Raw genomic sequence first — 20,471 nt, 5'->3', positions numbered from 1 at the left:
TTCTAGTAGAAAAACTGGTGAAATCTAAACAAAGTATGCACCTAATTAAATTTATGTAAACATTGGTTTCTTAGTTTTGATAATTTCCCTTGGTTGTATAAAATGCAATAAAAATATAAACCAATGTATGTTTTTTATTCATATGATGAAAGCCCGTACATGTACACACATGTGTACATACATATAAGAATATTACTTTCAGGATTTATGATGGTGGTTATCTTTCTGAGGAGGTGGAAAGAGGAAGGAGAATGTCGTCACAGAGTGGTAAACTGAGGACTTTAGGTATTTTTGAACTATTTTGTTTCTTTAAATAAATCTGAAGGAAATATGGCAAAATGTTATCAAAGAATAGAATGTGAGGGTGCATGGATGTGGATGGGCATTTTTTGTACGCTAAAAAATATTTTATTATGAAAACAATGTTAAAATGAAGGCTATTTTTTTTTTTTTTGAGATGGAGTCTTGCCCTGTCACCCATGCTGGAGTGCAGTGGCGAGATCTTGGCTCACTGCAAGCTCGGCCTCCTGGGTTCATGCCATTCTCCTGCCTCAGCCTCCCTAGTAGCTGGGACTACAGGCGTCTGCCACCATGCCTGGCTAATTTTTTTGGTAATTTTAGTAGAGATGGAGTTTCACTGTGTTAGCCAGGATGATCTCAATCTCCTGACCTCGTGATCTGCCTGCCTTGGCCTCCCAAAGTGCTGGGATTATAGGTGTGAGCCACCGCGCCTGGCCATGAAGCCTATTTTCCAAAGATGGTATGCTGAATGCCTCGGAGATCTATGAATCTGGATTTATGGATGTTGTTTTGGACTGTTTTAGTTATCCAGATATGAAGTAGATAGTATTAATTGGAATAGAAAAGAAGGGGACAACACTGAGACATTTTGAAGCCAAAGTGGATAAACTTGGTAAACTGAAGGGGCAGGGAAAAAGAAATAAAAGATGACTGAGGGTCAGAGACTAGAAGACTAGGGAAATTAAAGGACAAGTTATTTGGAGGGAGAATAGGGTAGATAATGAGTACTTTGGCTTGGGAATATTAGGATCTCAGCACAGAAGCTCTTCTAGTCTGTGAACCTGTTTCAAGGATCTGAGGAAGAGTCAGCATCTTCCTTTTCTTGCTGCTGTTGTAGTGGCTGCATTGAAGACAGGAGGGAAGGGAGTGGCACTAGTTTTAGCCCTGTCCCTGTGTGTGAGGGAAGCCAAAGCATTCTTTCAGGTCTGCACCTGATCTTCTGGACCCAGCACTGTAACAGCAGCATACAAAATTCTATCCAAGTTTTAATATGCAATCTCATATAATCTGCAGAGAAGCAGAATATACATGATGTAACAATGGCATTCGAAGTCCCAAGGTTTTAAGACGGTTCATTTTAAACTACAGAGAAAACTCTGTAGCTCTGTTTCTTTTTATTTATTTTTATTTCTGTTAGAGTTTTTAAAAACTATGGTTAAATACACAGAACAGAATTTACCATTATAACCATTTTTGAGTGTATGATTCAGTGTTATTAAGTACATTGATAGTTGTTGTACAAACCATTGCCACCATCCATCTCCAGAACTCATCATATTGCAAAACTAAACTCTGTACCTATTAAAAAATAACTCTTCATACCCATTCTCCTCAGCCTCTGTCAACCACCATTCTACTATCTCTATAAATTTGACTACCCCAGGTACCTCATATAAATGGAATCATACAGTATTTATCTTTTTGTGCCTGGGTTATTTCATTTGGTATCATGTCCTCAAGGTTCATCCACATTGTAGCATATGACAGGATTTCCTTTCTTTTAAGGCTGAATAATATTCTTCTTTATGTATTTATCACATTTTGTTTATCCCTTTGTCTATTGATAGACACTTAAGTTACTTCTACCTTTTGGATACTGTAAATAGTGCTGCTGTGAACATGGATGTATTATTTTTGTGACTTTTTGATAGCTTTTTTTGGAGCTATAATTTACATATTTTCATAAAATTCACCCATTACAAGTATATAGTTTAATTATTTCTATGAAATGTATAAAGGCTTCCAACAATTATCTTAATCCAGTTTTAGAACATTCTTATGCTTGTTTACAATCAAGCCCTTCTCCCATCCCAGCCTTAGAAAACCACTGATATGCTTTCTGTCAATTGATATGCGTTCTCCAGAAATTTCACATAAATGAAGTCATAATACGTGGTCTTTTTGTGTCTGGCTTCTTTCACCAGACACAAAATCTAGTCTAATGTTGTTGAGGTTATCCAGGTCTAGAATTTATTAGTAATTAGTTTCTTTTTATTTCTGAATGGCATTTCATTTTATGGATTTGCCACATTTTGTTTATCCATTTACTAGTTTCTGGACATTTGGGCTGTTGCCAGTTTTGGCTGTTATGCATAATGCTACTATAAATATTCATGTACAAGGCCGTTTTTTTTTTTTTTTTTTTTTTAAACAGAGTCTCACTCTGTTACCGAGGTGGGAGTGCAGTGATGGGACCATGGCTCACTATCGCCTCAAACTCCTAGGCTCAAGATGTCTTCCTGCCTCAGCTTCCTGAGTAGCTGGGACTACAGGCACATGCCACCACGTCTGGCTAATTTTTAAATTTTTTGTACAGATGGGGACTCCTTATGTTGCCCAGGCTGGTGTCAAACTTCTGGCCTCAAGCCATCTTTCCACCCTGGCCACTCAGAGTGATAGGATTATAAGCATGAGCCACTGTGCCCGACCTCATGTAGAAATCTTTATGTGGACATATGCTTTCATTTCTGTCAGGTAGGCTCTCAGGAGTGAGTTTGTTAGGTTGTACAGCAAGTTTATTTTGTTAAGAAACTACCAATGTGTTTTCCAAAGAGGCTGTAGCATTTTACATTCCCACCAGCAATGTGTGAGGGCTCTTGTTTCTCCACATTCTTGGCAGCACTTGGTATTGTCGGTTTTCTGGGTTATAACTATTCTAGTGGGTGTGTAGTAGTATCTCATTGTGGTTTTAGTTTGCATTTCTCTAATGAATAATGATATTATGTATAATTTTATGTGCTATTAGCCATTTGTATGTCTTTGGTGAAATGTCTATTCAGATCTTTTGTCCATTTTAAAAATTGGGTTGTCTTTTTATCAAGGTGTAAAACATTCTTTATATATATTTTATCATATATGTAATTTTAAAATATTTTCTCAGTTGGTGGCTTATCTTTTCCTTAGCTTAATTATATCTTTTTTTTTTTTTTTTGTCAGAGTCTAGAGTGCAGTGGTGCATTCTTGGCTGACTGCAACCTTCGCCTCCCAGGTTCAAGTGATTCTTGTGCTTCAGCCTCCCGAGTCGCTGGGATTACAGGCATGTGCCACCATGCCCGGCTAACTTTTATATTTTTAGTAGAGATAGGGTTTCACCATGTTGGCCAGGCTGGTCTTGAGCCCCTGGCTTCAAGTGATCCGCCCACCTCAGCCTGACAAAGTGCTGGCATTACAGATGTGAGCCACCATGCCTGGCCTAATGGTATCTTTTAAAGAGCGAACACTTTTACTCTTGATGAAGTTCAATTTATTATTATTTTTCTATTTTGAATTATACTTTTGGTGTCATAACTGAGAAATCTGTACTTAACCTAAGGATACAAATATTTTTTCTTATATTTTTGTCTAGAAAATTTATAGCTTTAGATCTTATATTTAGGTCTGTGATTGATTTTGAGGCTTTTCTTTTGTATATGATGTAAGGTAAGGGTCTAAATTCTTTAAAAAATATTTTGAAATAACTTTAGACTTACAAAAACTTGCAGAAGTTGTATAGAAAAGTTAAGTAAGCTACAGACTTTATTCATATTTCACCAGTTTTACATACACTCATTTCTTCTATGTGTGTGCACATATAGTTCAATGAAATTTTATTACATATATGAATTCGTATAACCAATATAACAATCAGAATGCAGAACTGTTTCACCACGCAAAAGCAACTACCTCATACAACCTCTTTATAATCTGTTCTGTATCATTATAATTTTGTCATTTTGAAAATGTTTGAAACCTTTTGCAAATGCCTCCCTCCCTATCAATTTTGGTAATTTGTGTCTTCTTTCTTTGTCATCCTAGCTCAAGGTTTTTCAGTTGTATTAATCTTTTCAAATAATCAATATTTTGTTTTATTGACTTATCTTTTTGTTTTCTAGTTCGTTGATTTCCATTCTGATCCTTTTTTCCCTTTTTTTGCTTGCTTTGTGTTTAAAATTTTCTTATTTTTCTAGTTTGTAAGTGCGAACTTAGATTATTGATTGATTATTGATGTGAGAACGTTCCTTTTTTAGAATATAGATGTGTAAAGATAAAAATTTCTCTCTAAGCACTGTTTAAACTGTGTCTCATGAATCTTTTGAAACTCAATCTGACAGTCTCTCTTTTGATTGACTGTTTAGTCCATTCAAATTTAGTGCAATTATTAATATGATTGAATTTATGTCTTTCACTTTGATATCTTCTATATTTCTTTTGTTAACTGCCTTCTTTCTGTTAAATGGATTATTAAGATTAAAAAGACTAGTCAGTTAATTACTCTGTTGATTTTTACACTATGTTATTTTCAGTTGTTTTCTTTTTTTTTTTTAATTATACTTTAAGTTTTAGGGTACATGTGCACATTGTGCAGGTTAGTTACATATGTATACATGTGCCATGCTGGTGCACTGCACCCACTAACTCGTCATCTAGCATTAGGTATATCTCCCAATGCTATCCCTCCCCTCACCCCACCACAGTCCCCAGAGTGTGATATTCCCCTTCCTGTGTCCATGTGATCTCATTGTTCAATTCCCACCTATGAGTGAGAATATGCGGTGTTTGGTTTTTTGTTCTTGCGATAGTTTACTGAGAATGATGATTTCCAATTTCATCCATGTCACTACAAAGGACATGAACTCATCATTTTTTATGGCTGCATAGTATTCCATGGTGTATATGTGCCACATTTTCTTAATCCAGTCTATCATTGTTGGACACTTGGGTTGGTTCCAAGTCTTTGCTATTGTGAATAATGCCGCAATAAACTTACATGTACATGTGTCTTTATAGCAGCATGATTTATAGTCCTTTGGGTATATACCCAGTAATGGGATGGCTGGGTCAAATGGTATTTCTAGTTCTAGATCCCTGAGGAATCGCCACACTGACTTCCACAATGGTTGAACTAGTTTACAGTCCCACCAACAGTGTAAAAGTGTTCCTATTTCTCCACATCCTCTCCAGCACCTGTTGTTTCCTGACTTTTTAATGATTGCCATTCTAACTGGTATGAGATGGTATCTCATTGAGGTTTTGATTTGCATTTCTTTGATGGCCAGAGATGATGAGCATTTTTTCATGTGTTTTTTGGCTGCATAAATGTCTTCTTTTGAGAAGTGTCTGTTCATGTCCTTCGCCCACTTTTTGATGGGGTTGTTTGATTTTTTCTTGTAAATTTGTTTGAGTTCATTGTAGATTCTGGATATTAGCCCTTTGTCAGATGAGTAGGTTGCGAAAATTTTCTCCCATTTTGTAGGTTGCCTGTTCACTCTGATGGTAGTTTCTTTTGCTGTGCAGAAGCTCTTGAGTTTAATTAGATCCCATTTGTCAATTTTGTCTTTTGTTGCCATTGCTTTTGGTGTTTTAGACATGAAGTCCTTGCCCATGCCTATGTCCTGAATGGTAATGCCTAGGTTTTCTTCTAGGGTTTTTATGGTTTTAGGTCTAACATGTAAGTCTTTAATCCATCTTGAATTGATTTTTGTATAAGGTGTAAGGAAGGGATCCAGTTTCATCTTTCTACATATGGCTAGCCAGTTTTCCCAGCATCATTTATTAAATAGGGAATCCTTTCCCCATTGCTTGTTTTTCTCAGGTTTGTCAAAGATCAGATAGTTGTAGATATGCGGCGTTATTTCTGAGGGCTCTGTTCTGTTCCATTGATCTGTATCTCTGTTTTGGTACCAGTACCATGCTGTTTTGGTTACTGCAGCCTTGTAGTATAGTTTGAAGTCAGGTAGCGTGATGCCTCCAGCTTTGCTCTTTTGGCTTAGGATTGCCTTGGTGATGCGGGCTCTTTTTTGGTTCCATATGAACTTTAAAGTAGTTTTTTCCAATTCTGTGAAGAAAGTCATTGGTAGCTTGATGGGGATGGCATTGAATCTGTAAATTACCTTGGGCAGTATGGCCATTTTCACGATATTGATTCTTCCTACCCATGAGCATGGAATGTTCTTCCATTTGTTTGTATCCTCTTTTATTTCCTTGAGGAGTGGTTTGTAGTTCTCCTTGAAGAGGTCCTTCACATCCCTTGTAAGTTGGACTCCTAGGTATTTTATTCTCTTTGAAGCAATTGTGAATGGGAGTTCACTGATGATTTGGCTCTCTGTTTGTCTGTTATTGGTGTATAAGAATGCTTGTGACTTTTGTACATTGATTTTGTATCCTGAGACTTTGCTGAAATTGCTTATCAGCTTAAGGAGATTTTGGGCTGAGACAGTGGGGTTTTCCAGATATACAATCATGTCATCTGCAAAGAGGGACAATTTGACTTCCTCTTTTCCTAATTGAATACCCTTTATTTCCTTCTCCTGCCTAATTGCCCTGGCCAGAACTTCCAACACTATGTTGAATAGGAGTGGTGAGAGAGGGCATCCCTGTCTTGTGCCAGTTTTGAAAGGGAATGCTTCCAGTTTTTGCCCATTCAGTATGATGTTGGCTGTGGGTTTGTCATAGATAGCTCTTATTATTTTGAAATACGTCCCATCAATACCTAATGTATTGAGAGTTTTTAGCATGAAGGGTTGTTGAATTTTGTCAAAGGCTTTTTCTGCATCTATTGAGATAATCATGTGGTTTTTGTCTTTGGCTCTGTTTATATGCTGGATTACATTTATTGATTTGCGTATATTGAACCAGCCTTGCATCCCAGGGATGAAGCCCAGTTGATCATGGTGGATAAGCTTTTTGATGTGCTGCTGGATTCGTTTTGCCAGAATTTTGTTGAGGATTTTTGCATCAATGTTCATCAAGGATATTGGTCTAAAATTCTCTTTTTTGGTTGGGTCTTTGCCTGGCTTTGGTATCAGAATGATGCTGGCCTCATAAAATGAGTTAGGGAGGATTCCCTCTTTTTCTGTTGATTGGAATAGTTTCTGAAGGAATGGTACCAGTTCCTCCTTGTACCTCTGCTAGAATTCGGCTGTGAATCCATCTGGTCCTGGACTCTTTTTGGTTGGTAAACTATTGATTATTGCCACAATTTCAGCTCCTGTTATTGGTCTATTCAGAGATTCAACTTATTCCTGGTTTAGTCTTGGCAGAGTGTATGTGTCGAGGAATTTATCCATTTCTTCTAGATTTTCTAGTTTATTTGCGTAGAGGTGTTTGTAGTATTCTCTGATGGTAGTTTGTATTTCTGTGGGATCAGTGGTGATATCCCCTTTATTATTTTTTATTGTGTCTATTTGATTCTTCTCTCTTTTTTTCTTTATTAGTCTTGCTAGCGGTCTATCAATTTTGTTGATCCTTTCAAAAAACCAGCTCCTGGATTCATTAATTTTTTGAAGGGTTTTTTGTGTCTCTATTTCCTTCAGTTCTGCTCTGATTTTAGTTATTTCTTGCCTTCTGCTAGCTTTTGAATGTGTTTGCTCTTGCGTTTCTAGTTCTTTTAATTGTGATGTTAGGGTGTCAATTTTAGATCTTTCCTGCTTTCTCTTGTGGGCATTTAGTGCTATAAATTTCCCTCTACACACTGCTTTGAATGCATCCCAGAGATTCTGGTATGTTGTGTCTTTGTTCTCGTTGGTTTCAAAGAACATCTTTATTTCTGCCTTCATTTCGTTATGTATCCAGTAGTCATTCAGGAGCAGGTTGTTCAGTTTCCATGTAGTTGAGCGGTTTTGAGTGGGATGCTTAATCCTGAGTTCTAGTTTGATTGCACTGTGGTCTGAGAGATAGTTTGTTATAATCTCTGTTCTTTTACATTTGCTGAGGAGAGCTTTACTTCCAAGTATGTGGTCAATTTTGGAATAGGTGTGGTGTGGTGCTGAAAAAAATGTATATTCTGTTGATTTGGGTTGGAGAGTTCTGTAGATGTCTATTAGGTCCGCTTGGTGCAGAGCTGAGTTCAATTCCTGGGTATCCTTGTTGACTTTCTGTCTCGTTGATCTGTCTAATGTTGACAGTGGGGTGTTAAAATCTCCCATTATTAATGTGTGGGAGTCTAAGTCTCTTTGTAGGTCACTCAGGACTTGCTTTATGAATCTGGGTGCTCCTGTATTGGGTGCATATATATTTAGGATAGTTAGCTCTTCTTGTTGAATTGATCCCTTTACCATTATGTAATGGCCTTCTTTGTCTCTTTTGATCTTTGTTGGTTTAAAGTCTGTTTCATCAGAGACTAGGATTGCAACCCCTGCCTTTTTTTGTTTTCCATTTGCTTGGTAGATCTTCCTCCATCCCTTTATTTTGAGCCTATGTGTGTCTCTGCACGTGAGTTGGGTTTCCTGAATACAGCACACTGATGGGTCTTGACTCTTTATCCAATTTGCCAGTCTGTGTCTTTTAATTGGAGCATTTAGTCCCTTTACATTTAAAGTTAATATTGTTATGTGTGAATTTGATACTGTCATTATAATGTTAGCTGGTGATTTTGCTTGTTGGTTGATGCAGTTTCTTCCTATTCTCGATGGTCTTTATATTTTGGCATGATTTTGCAGCGGCTGGTACCGATTGTTCCTTTCCATGTTTAGCGCTTCCTTCAGGAGCTCTTTTAGGGCAGGCCTGGTGGTGACAAAATCTCTCAGCATTTGCTTGTCTGTAAAGTATTTTATTTCTCCTTCACTTATGAAGCTTAGTTTGGCTGGATATGAAATTCTGGGTTGAAAATTCTTTTCTTTAAGAATGTTGAATATTGGCCCCCACTCTCTTCTGGCTTGTAGGGTTTCTGCCGAGAGATCTGCTGTTAGTCTGATGGGCTTCCCTTTGAGGGTAACCCGACCTTTCTCTCTGGCTGCCCTTAACATTTTTCCTTCATTTCAACTTTGGTGAATCTGACAATTATGTGTCTTGGAGTTGCTCTTCTCGAGGAGTATCTCTGTGGCGTTCTCTGTATTTCCTGAATCTGAACATTGGCCTGCCTTGCTAGATTGGGGAAGTTCTCCTGGATAATATCCTGCAGAGTGTTTTCCAACTTGGTTCCATTCTCCCCATCACTTTCAGGTACACCAATCAGACGTAGATTTGGTCTTTTCACATAGTCTCATATTTCTTGGAGGCTTTGCTCATTTCTTTTTATTCTTTTTTCTCTAAACTTCCCTTCTCGCTTCATTTCATTTATTTCATCTTCCATTGCTGATACCCTTTCTTCCATTTGATCGCATGGGCTCCTGAGGCTTCTGCATTCTTCGCATAGTTCTCGAGCCTTGGTTTTCAGCTCCATCAGCTCCTTTAAGCACTTCTCTATATTGGTTATTCTAGTTATACATTCGTCTAAATTTTTTTCAAAGTTTTCAACTTCTTTGCCTTTGGTTTGAATGTCCTCCCGTAGCTCAGAGTAATTTGATCGTCTGAAGCCTTCTTCTCTCAGCTCGTCAAAGTCATTCTCCGTCCAGCTTTGTTCCGTTGCTGGTGAGGAACTGCGTTCCTTTGGAGGAGGAGAGGCACTCTGCATTTTAGAATTTCCAGTTTTTCTGCTCTGTTTTTTCCCCATCTTTGTGGTTTTATCTACTTTTGGTCTTTGATGATGGTGATGTACAGGTGGGTTTTTGGTGTGGATGTCCTTTCTGTTTGTTAGTTTTCCTTCTAACAGACAGGACCCTCAGCTACAGGTCTGTTGGAATACCCTGCTGTGTGAGGTGTCAGTGTGCCTCTTCTGGGGGGTGCCTCCCAGTTAGGCTGCTCGGGGGTCAGGGGTCAGGGACCCACTTGAGGAGGCAGTCTGCCCGTTCTCAGATCTCTAGCTGCGTGCTGGGAGAACCACTGCTCTCTTCAAAGCTGTCAGACAGGGACATTTAAGTCTGCAGAGGTTACTGCTGTCTTTTTGTTTGTCTGTGCCCTGCCCCCAGAGGTGGAGCCTACAGAGGCAGGCAGGTCTCCTTGAGCTGTGGTGGGCTCCACCCAGTTCGAGCTTCCAGGCTGCTTTGTTTACCTAAGCAAGCCTGGGCAATGGTGGGCGCCCCTCCCCCAGCCTCGCTGCCGCCTTGCAGTTTGATCTCAGACTGCTGTGCTAGCAATCAGCCAGACTCTGTGGGCGTAGGACCCTCTGAGCCAGGTGCAGGATATAATCTCGTGGTGCGCAGTTTTTTAAGCCGGTCCGAAAAGCGCAATATTTGGGTGGGATTGACCCGATTTTCCAGGTGCCGTCTGTCACCCCTTTCTTTGACTCGGAAAGGGAATCCCTGACCCCTTGTGCTTCCCAAGTGAGGCAATGCCTCGCCCTGCTTCGGCTCGTGCACGGTGCGCGCACCCACTGACCCGTGCCCACTGTCTGGCACTCCCTAGTGAGATGAACCCGGTACCTCAGATGGAAATGCAGAAATCACCCGTCTTCTGCCTCACTCACGCTGGGAGCTGTAGACCGGAGCTGTTCCTATTCGGCCATCTTGGCTCCTCCCCCTCATTTTCAGTTGTTTTCTTAGTTGCTCCAGGGATTTACTATGCATCTTAATTTAGCACAGTCAATTTAAGGTTAATGTTAACTTAATTTTTATAAATTACAACAACTTTACTCAAATACAGCTTCTTTTCTTATCCTTTCTATTGTGTTAATTTTGTTCTGTATATTACTATTACATCTATATATGGTATAACTAAAACATATTTTCTTCTTTATATAATCTTACGAGTTTTTTTTTTTTTAATTGATCATTCTTGGGTGTTTCTCGTAGAGGGGGATTTGGCAGGGTCATAGGACAATAGTGGTGGGAAGTTCAGCAGATAAACAAGTGAACAAAGAAACAAGTGAACAAAGGTCTCTGGTTTTCCTAGGCAGAGGACCCTACAGTCTTCCGCAGTGTTTGTGTCCCTGGGTACTTGAGATTAGGGAGTGGTGATGACTCTTAACGAGCATGCTGCCTTCAAGCATCTGTTTAACAAAGCACATCTTATACTGCCCTTAATCCATTTAACCCCGAGTGGACACAGCACATGTTTCAGAGAGCACAGGTTTGGGGGTAAGGTCACAGATCAACAGGATCCGAAGGCAGAAGAATTTTTCTTAGTACAGAACAAAATGAAAAGTCTCCCATGTCTACTTCTTTCCACACAGACACAGCAACCATCTGATTTCTCAATCTTTTCCCCACCTTTCCCCCCTTTCTATTCCACAAAACCGCCATTGTCATCATGGCCCGTTCTCAATGAGCTGTTGGGTACACCTCCCAGACGGGGTGGTGGCCAGGCAGAGGGACTCCTCACTTCCCAGTAGGGGCGGCCGGGCAGAGGAGCCCCTCCCCTCCCCGATGGGGTGGCTGGCTGGGCTGGGGGCTGACCCCCCACCTCCCTCCCGGACCGGGCGGCTGACACCCCCACCTCCCTCCCGGATGGGGCGGCTGGCCGGGCGGGGGGCTGACCCCCCACCTCCCTCCCGGATGGGGCGGCTGGCCAGGCAGAGGGGCTCCTCACTTCCCAGTAGGGGCGGCTGGGCAGAGGCGCCACTCACCTCCTGGACGAGGCGGCTGGCCGGGCAGGGGGCTGACCCCCCCACCTCCCTCCCGGACGGGGTGGCTGGCTGGGCGGGGGGCTGACCCCCCACCTCCCTCCCGGACGGGGCGGCTGGCCGGGTGGGGGGCTGACCCCCCCCACCTCCCTCCCGGACAGGGTGGCTGGCCGGGTGGGGGGCTGATACCCCCACCTCCCTCCCGGACGGGGCGGCTGGCTGGGCAGAGGGGCTCCTCACTTCCCAGTAGGGGCGGCTGGGCAGAGGCGCCCCTCACCTCCCGGACCGGGCGGCTGGCCAGGCGGGGGGCTGACCCCCCCACCTCCCTCCCAGACGGGGCAGCTGGTCTGGCGGGGGCTGACCCCCACCTCCCTCCCAGACGGGGTGGCTGCCGGGCGGAGACGCTCCTCACTTCCCAGACGGGGTGGCTGGCCGGGCGGAGGGGCTCCTCACTTCTCAGATGGGGCGGTTGCCAGGCGGAGGGTCTCCTCACTTCTCAGACGGGGCGGCTGGGCAGAGACGCTCCTCACCTCCCGGACGGGGTCACGGCCGAGCAGAGGCGCTCCTCACATCCCAGACGGGGCGGCGGGGCAGAGGCGCTCCCCACATCTCAGATGATGGGCGGCCGGGCAGAGACTCTCCTCGCTTCCTAGATGGGATGGCGGCCGGGAAGAGGCGCTCCTCACTTCCTACATGGGATGGCGGCCGGGCAGAGACGCTCCGCACTTTCCAGACTGGGCAGCCAGGCAGAGGGGCTCCTCACATCCCAGATGATAGGCGGCCAGGCAGACAGGCAGAGATGCTCCTCACTTCCCAGATGGGATGGCGGGCAGGCAGAGGCTGCAATCTCGGCTCTTTGGGAGGCCAAGGCAGGCGGCTGGGAGGTGGAGGTTGTAGCAAGCCGAAATCATGCCACTGCACTCCAGCCTGGGCACCATTGAGCACTGAGTGAACGAGACTCCCTCTGCAATCCCGGCACCTCCGGAGGCCGAGGCTGGCGGATCACTCGCGGTTAGGAGCTGGAGACCAGCCCGGCCAACACAGCGAAACCCCGTCTCCACCAAAAAAATATGAAAACCAGTCAGGCGTGGCGGCACGCGCCTGCAATGGCAGGCACTCGGCAGGCTGAGGCAGGAGAATCAGGCAGGGAGGTTGCAGTGAGCCGAGATGGCAGCAGTACAGTCCAGCTTTGGCTCGGCATCAGAGGGAGACCATGGAAAGAGAGGGAGGGGGAGGGGGAGGGGGAGGGGGAGGGCAATCTTTCTAGTTTTTAAAACATGTAAAAGAGAAAAGGATTTTTGTTTATTTACATATTTACAATTTCTAGTGTATTTCATTTCTTCCTGTGTATCTGAGTTATTACTTGATATCATTGCCTTTTAACCTGAAGCACTTCCTTTAATATTTCTTGTGTTGCAGGTCTGCTAGCAACAAATTCTCTCAGTCTTTTTTTTTTTTTTTTTTTGAGGTGGAGTCTCGCTCTGTTGTCCAGGCTGAAGTGCAGTGGTGTGATCTTGGCTCACTGCAAGCTCCGCCTCCCAGGTTCACACCATTCTCCTGTCTCAGCCTCCCAAGTAGCTGGGACTACAGGTGCCTGCCACCATGCCTGGCTAATTTTTTGTATTTTTAGTAGAGACGGGGTTTCACTGTGTTAGCCAGGATGGTCTTGATCTCCTGACCTCGTGATCTGCCCGCCTCGGCCTCCCAAAGCTGGAATTACAGGCATGAGCCACAGTGCCCAGCCTCTTTTTTTTTTTTTTTTAAATATGGAAATGACTTTATTTTGCCTGCATTTTTGAATGATAGTTTTGCTGAACATAGAATTGTTGGTTGTCAGAAGTTTTCTTTTAGCGCTATTTATTTATGAGATAGGGTCTAGCTCTGTTGCCCAGGTTGGAGTGCAGTGGTGCAGTTATAGGTAACTGCAACCTCAAACTCCTGAGCTCAAGCAGTCCTCCTGTTTCAGCTTCCTGAATAGCTGGGATTATAAGTGCATGCCATCATGTTTGGCTAAATGTTTCCTTTATTTTTTTTTTAAGAGACAGAGTCTTGCTGTTACTTTTCGCCCTTTGTAAATGTCATTCTACTGCTTTCTAGTCTCCATTGTTTCAAATTGGAGGAAGTCAGCCATTAATTGTATTACTTGTTCCCTTTATGGATTAGTTTTTTTCCTCCCTGCTTTTAAGATTTTCTTTTTATCTTGGGCTTTTAACATTTTTATTATAATGTATCTAGATGTGGATCTCTTTTTGCTGAGTTTTGTTGTACTTGTGCTTGAGGTTTGTTGTACTTCTTGAATCTGTGGATTAATGATTTTTATCAAATTTTGAATGTTTTTGGTCATTATGTCTTCAAACAATTCTGCCCTTTATTTTTCCTCTCCTTGTAGGACTCCCGTTAAGCATATGTTTGATTGCTTCATGTTGTCCCATAATTCTCTGAGGCTGTGGTCATTTTTCCTTGGTCTTTTTTCTCTTTGTTTTTCAGGTTAGGTCTTTTCTATTCACCTATCTTTAAGTTCTCTGATTTTTTTTTTTTTGCATGGCTTGTAATATTTTATTGGAAACTGGCCATTTTAGACAGGTTATAGCCAATCTATACCATTCCCCTCTTTCTGATCTTTGTTGTTTTGTAATCAAAGTAGTTCTTTTTTTCCATGACAATTATTGTTTTATGTTTTCTTTGTTTTTAAGTAAGTTATTTGGACTTTATATCTTTTTGTTGTGCTGTTACTGATATTTCTTTATAGTTTTAAAATTTTTTATTTTTATTTTTTAGCTTGGTTTCCTAGGGTTTGCCTCTGAGTCTGCATAGCTTAGTGATCAGCCAATGACTGTTCAGAGATTATGTTTAAAACATTTTGGACCCTTAATGTTTTCATGTTCAGCTGATGGATTTCTCTGTGGATTGATAAACACATTAAGTTTTGTGGCATTTTTTAGGTCTTTTTCACTTTATTTTTTCCTGCTGATCTCTTGGGTCTCTCCCATGTTTGTGCGTAGCCTCCCCATTAGCTAGTTATGTGTGAAGAACTTAGCCTATGTTGGGGCTCCCTTGCATGTGCATATAGCCTGCTAGTCAGCCAAGCTTGCATGGAAAGCATATGTAGCTCATTTTATGTCTCCTGAAGTGCCAGATTCTTTCTATTAAAATGTTTACCTAGGCCAGATTTGGTGGCTCATGCCTATAATCCCAGCTCTTTGGGAGGCTGAGGCAGGAGGATTGTTTGAGACAAGGAGTTTGAGACCAGCCTAGGCAACATAGTGAGATTTCATCTCTACAAAAAATTTTTAAAATTTAGCCAGGTATGGTGGTGTGTCCCTGTAGTCCTGACTGTTTGGGAGTCTGAGGTGGGAGGATTGCTTGAGCCTAGGAGTTCGAGCTGTGGTGGGCTATGCCACTACACTCCAGCCTGGGTGACAGAGTAAGACACTGTCTTAAAAAATTTTTTTGGCTGGTCTGCCAGTCTGTCATTTTTCTCAACCAGAACTGCCACCTTAGGCTAGCACTGCTGTGGGTTACTAACTGGTTAGTTTATGGAAAAGGTGTGGAAGAAAGAATAAAGAACAAAAATACAAATGCTTTTATACCTAGATGTCCAGAAATAATTATAGACAATAAATTGATTCTAGTGCATCAACTTTGGTGCAAGATGCCCGCTCCTTTGTTGCATCTGTCAGGGTATATATTGGGTATTTTGGCATCCTTGAATTGTATACTAGGGTAAGGATCATAAGGGGAGATGGGAAGAGGAGTATGAATAGCTTCATATTTGGACCCAAGTTTGGAACTCTACTTTGATTACATAACAACAAAGAATATCTGTAAGAGGGAAGAACTAGCAGGGGGAATGAAGAGGTTTAGAGATCATCCAGGCCAGAAACTCCCCAGTTTGGTGTACCAGGAGAAAAAAAAAAAAAACAAGCATAGTGTTCTTAATTTTTCATTTAGAGTTTTATGATTATTTGGTAAATTACTTAAATGTATATCTAAGTTTTCTGGCTTTGAGTCTTTATTCTTTGTATTATGTCTGATAAAGACATAAGAAAAATACACATTTTTGTGGAACCATAAAAGTGTTGAAATGACCTAAAAGAATAATACTATCCTCCAATAATAACTTTCTGATATTACAATGTGATGTTATTATTGACAACCACTGAAACATCTGGCACTTGTTGAATTCCTAATATGTCTCTATTACTGTGATAAGTTCATTAAAATTAAGCTATTGGTATTTTCATGTTTCTAAAAAAGGAAATTCCCTTCTTTATTAGGAAATGCATTGAGAGATTTAGTGGTTTGTCCAAGAGCTCTCTGATAGTAAGTACTAGAGGGATCCAAACTTGTATATATTTGAATTCGAAACCTGTGCTTTTAACCATCCTGCTGTATTGCTTCACATAATATAGGTGAAAATACCTAATCTTGTATCTGGCAGGTTTTAATATCTGTATTGAAATTACTTCATAATGCCTGGGTCACCCATTCTCTGCTTGAATATCGCCAGGGATGGGAAACTTACTCCTTCATGAAGTAGTCCTTTTCCTTATTTGACAGCTTCTGTTGTTAAAAAAGTTTTCTCACGTGGAACTGAACAGGTTTGGTTCTTGGGTACTCCCATAATGTTTGGCTTTTTAGATTTCCACAGAATAAGTCAACTATTTCTTCTGTATGAGAAAGCAAGTCATCTTTGGCTCTTTCTTTGCCAGGCTCAGTTTCAGCTATTTTTTTTTGTATAAATATATATATTTATTTTTTAAACTTCAATAGTTTTGGGGGAACAGGTGGTGTTTGGTTACATGCATAAGTTCTTTAGTGGTGATTTTGGAGTTTTGGTGCACCCATCACCCAAGCAGTATACACTGTTCCCAGTGTATAGTCTTCCATTCCTCACCTGCCTCTTGCCCTTCCCTCTGAGTCCCCAAAGTCCATTGTATCATAGTTTCAACTATTTTATTTATTTATTTATTTATTTATTGAGTGGAGTTTCGCTCTTTTTGCCCGGGCTGGAGTGCAATGGCGCGATCTTGGCTCACTGCAACTTCTGCCTCCCAAGTTCGAGTGATTCTTCTGCCTCAGCCTCCCAAGTAGCTGGGATTATAGGCATGCGCCACCATGCCTGGCTAATTTTGTGTTTTTAGTAGAGACGGGGTTTCACCAGGTTGGGCAGGCTGGTCTCAAACTCCAGACCTCAGGTGATCCGCCCACCTCGGGCTCCCAAAGTGCTGGGATTACAGGCGTGAGCCACTGCACCCGGCCAGTTTCAGCTATTTTAAAAGATCAACATTATTTTCCATATTTGTACTTTTCTTTGGACTTACTCTAGATTACCAGGATTCATCTGAGACTATTATAGCTGGAAATATATAATACCACAAGCAGGATACTAATAACAAAAATAATTATAGGTACTCTTTATTGTGCTCTTATTGTATGCTTAGTGCAATGCCTTTTGTGTATCTGTACAATAACAGTAGCTAAAGAAATGTAATCTTAGAAAGGTGTTTTGTCTGCCACTTTTGTAACTAATAAGTGAATACCAAGCCAGGATTTGAACAGAGGTCTGCTTAACTCCAAACTCTTCACTATGCTGCACTTGGTAGGCAAGGAATGTAGCACAGCTGTGTTGCCTTCTTTATTCTGCATGTTCTGGTTCTGTTAATTTAGACTAAGATTGCATTAATCATTTTGGCAGCAATATCATAGCACTGACTTATATTAAGCTGGTATTCAACTAAAGCCTACAAATCTTAATAAGATCTTAAGTATATGAGCTTCTGTTTGGTCTGGCTTTCCCATCTTAAATCTTATGTCATTAATTTTCAGTATAAATGTAGGATTTGTGTTCATGTCTTTACCTTCCATTTTTGGGATTTCAGCCTAAGTTTTTAGATTTCCAAGATAATTTTGAATTTTGAGTGTGTCATACATGATACTAACTCTTCCTCCAGATATATTACCATGTGCTTCTTTGATAAGTATCTTTGCTTTGTGTTTATCTAGTCATTGATACAATTTCAAGCAGATTAGAGTTGAATAGGGAATTCATACTTTTACTTTAGATACAGCATATCTATTTTTTTCCCTAAACATTTTTGAAATCTGCTTTTCTAAAGTTTAGGACATACATTTGGCCATGTTCATAGTTTTCTTTTCTGACTGTTATTAATATAAAGGTAATGTAGTTACTTTATTTCAAGGTTCTTGTTGGAATGATGTTGAGGATATCAGTTGTAATTGTTGCTTCTGTTGCATTCTGAGCAATATATTTATTAGATAGGAAATAGGGAGTTTAGTTGGTGTTCTACTCTTCAAATTAGACTTGTGTCAGAAGATATCAGGGTAATTGAAACTCTCCTTCACTTTTTATAGTATGTTTTGATACAAGTTTTATATTTTTTTCTGAGAAAGCATTCATATTTCTTTTCCACACAAACAGTCTATGGAATACCATTGTAACAGTATAACTCAGTTTTTCTTTTTAGTTCTTCCTTTTATTGTTTAATGTAATTCTACTCTTAAGCTCATGAGTTTCATATAGGAGCTCTGGAAAGAGCACTGAAATTGGCTTTGAACATCCCTGGATTTGAGGACTGACCAGGTTTTGTGAACTTGTGCAAGTCAAGCTTTGTGGACCTCAGTTTCGTCGTATTTAAGATAGAGGCAATACTAGTGTTCTTTATCATTTAGGATTATACAACAGGTTACAATTTTAAAAACAGTTAACTCTTAATGACTTACATAAATAGTATATTTGTCTCATGACAAGAAATTAAGAGATAGGCAGTCTAGCACAGGTATGGTAGGTCAATAAAGACATTAGGGACTTAAGCTCTTTACATTTTTCTGTTCAACACTTTTAGTGTGTAATCCTTTACCCTCTTGCTTATTTTTATTTTTATTTTTTTTGATGGAGTCTCACTCTTTCACCCAGACTGGAGTGCAGTGGTACGATCTCGGCTCACTGCAACCTCCGCTTCCTGGGTTCAAGTAATTCTCCTGCCTCAGCCTCCTGAGTAGCTGGAACTACAGGCGTGTGCCACCACGCCCAGCTAATTTTTGTATTTTTAGTAGAGGTGGGGTTTCACCGTGTTGCCAGGCTGGTCTTGAACTCCTGACCTCAAGTAATCCACCTGCCTCAGCCTCCCAAAGTGCTGGGATTACAGGCGTCAGCCACTGCGCCCGACCCCTGCTCTTGCTTCTTAACTCAAGGTTACAAAGTGGCTACTAGAACTCTGGGCTTCATGTCTATGTTTTAGACATAGAGAATAGGAGGGACTAAAGGACTAAAGGGAAAAACTGAGTTTCTCTTAGTGAGGCTCTCTCTTTTAATCTGGCAAGGGAAGTCCCCCTTTAAGATGTCTGCCTGCAGCTCATTTTCCAGAACCATGTTACATAACTACCCTTTTCTGCAAGGAAAGCTGGGAAATTGTATAGTGTAGTTTTTCAGTCTCTATAATAGATGAAGCCAAGGGAGAAGGGATTGTGTTTAGGGTTTGGGTCAGCCAGTCAACAATGTCTGCCATTTACTTTGATAATATTTTTGGAAGGATCCAATGAGATGATGTAATCCAAAAAGTTTTATAGAATGTAATTTATATAAATGTAAACTGCATTGTTCCTCTTGACTTCTATTGGATTGTCTTATAAGCTAGTATATTCTTGAACTTATTTATACAATTTTTGTATTTAAGTCTCAGAAAATCTGTGAGACTAGTTATTTGTTAAATGAGTTCATTTTATTACTCATATTCAAGAAATTGGTATATACATGTTTAGGCATAAATACTGCATTATTTCTACTCAGCTCTCCTGTTTTAATCTAAGAATTAGTGAGTACCATTTTCACATCTGGCTTATCTTTGTGTGCCACACATCCTAACTCTCATAGTCATGGGTTTGTATTTTTACCTGGGCTTTTCTTTTAGAAATCTGAAAGAAAAGACTACTTCTCCAGAACAGTGTTTCACCCTTTTCACCATATGCCCTATTTTCTCTTAAGTGTCACTGAATATAGCTTTTCTTTTAGTACCATTAACATGGGCATTAGTTTTATTCTTTCCAAAATCATTGGTGTCAAAAGTGGCAAAGCAGTTATTTTTTAGCGCCTTCTATTAAAATTCTTCAGTTTTGTTATGCAAAACTTGAAAGTTTTTAGAGTTGCCACCTAGATTACTGCTGATGGTATCATTTGTACCTATGAGAATCAGTTGAATTATATTTTAATTTGTAAAAAATTAATAAATAACTTTAGGGCATAAGAGCTTCCTGCTAATTGGGAAGCATTCTTCTTCTTCTTTTTTTTTTTTTTTAAGACAGAGTCTCCCTCTATTGCCCAGGCTGGAGTGCAGTGGTGCAATCTTGGCTCACTGCAACCTCCGCCTCCTGGGTTCAAGTGATTCTCCTGCCTCAGCCTCCCAAATAGCTGGGACTACAGGTGTGTGCCACCACACCCGACTAGTTTTTTTGTATTTTTAGTAGATACAGGGTTTCACCATATTGGTCAGGCTGGTCTTGAACTCCTGACATCGTGATCTGCCCGCCTTGGCCTCCCAAAGTGCTGGGATTACAGGCGTGAGCCACCACGCCTGGCTGAAGCATTCTGTATGAATTTTTCTTTTTGAGGAAGCTGTTTTCTGGAGACTATATCTGCTTTGAATGAAAATCATTCCGAAGTATAAAAAGCAGTATGGGAAAATAATTGGGGAAAAGGCAGATCTGCCATGACTGTAGACCTCCTGTGCTCTCTTCAGTGACTCAAAAAATATTTTTGGTTTGAAAGAATGATTATTGAGTCAGAATTAAACTATTT

The 20,471-nt window shown here is 40.8% G+C and overlaps 1 protein-coding gene across 3 annotated transcripts in view; it reads left to right on the top strand.

Moving 5' to 3' along the window:
- HPSE2 (heparanase 2 (inactive)) overlaps positions 1–20,471 on the top strand; it is a 780,051-nt gene that overhangs the window by 73,244 nt on the left and 686,336 nt on the right. The window lies entirely within an intron of this gene.

The sequence above is a fragment of the Pan paniscus genome, chromosome 8 (genome assembly GCF_029289425.2).
Source record: "Pan paniscus chromosome 8, NHGRI_mPanPan1-v2.0_pri, whole genome shotgun sequence".
NCBI lineage: Eukaryota > Metazoa > Chordata > Mammalia > Primates > Hominidae > Pan > Pan paniscus.
The sequence above is the reverse complement of the archived record's forward strand: the minus strand, read 5'-3'. Positions and strand labels throughout refer to the sequence as shown.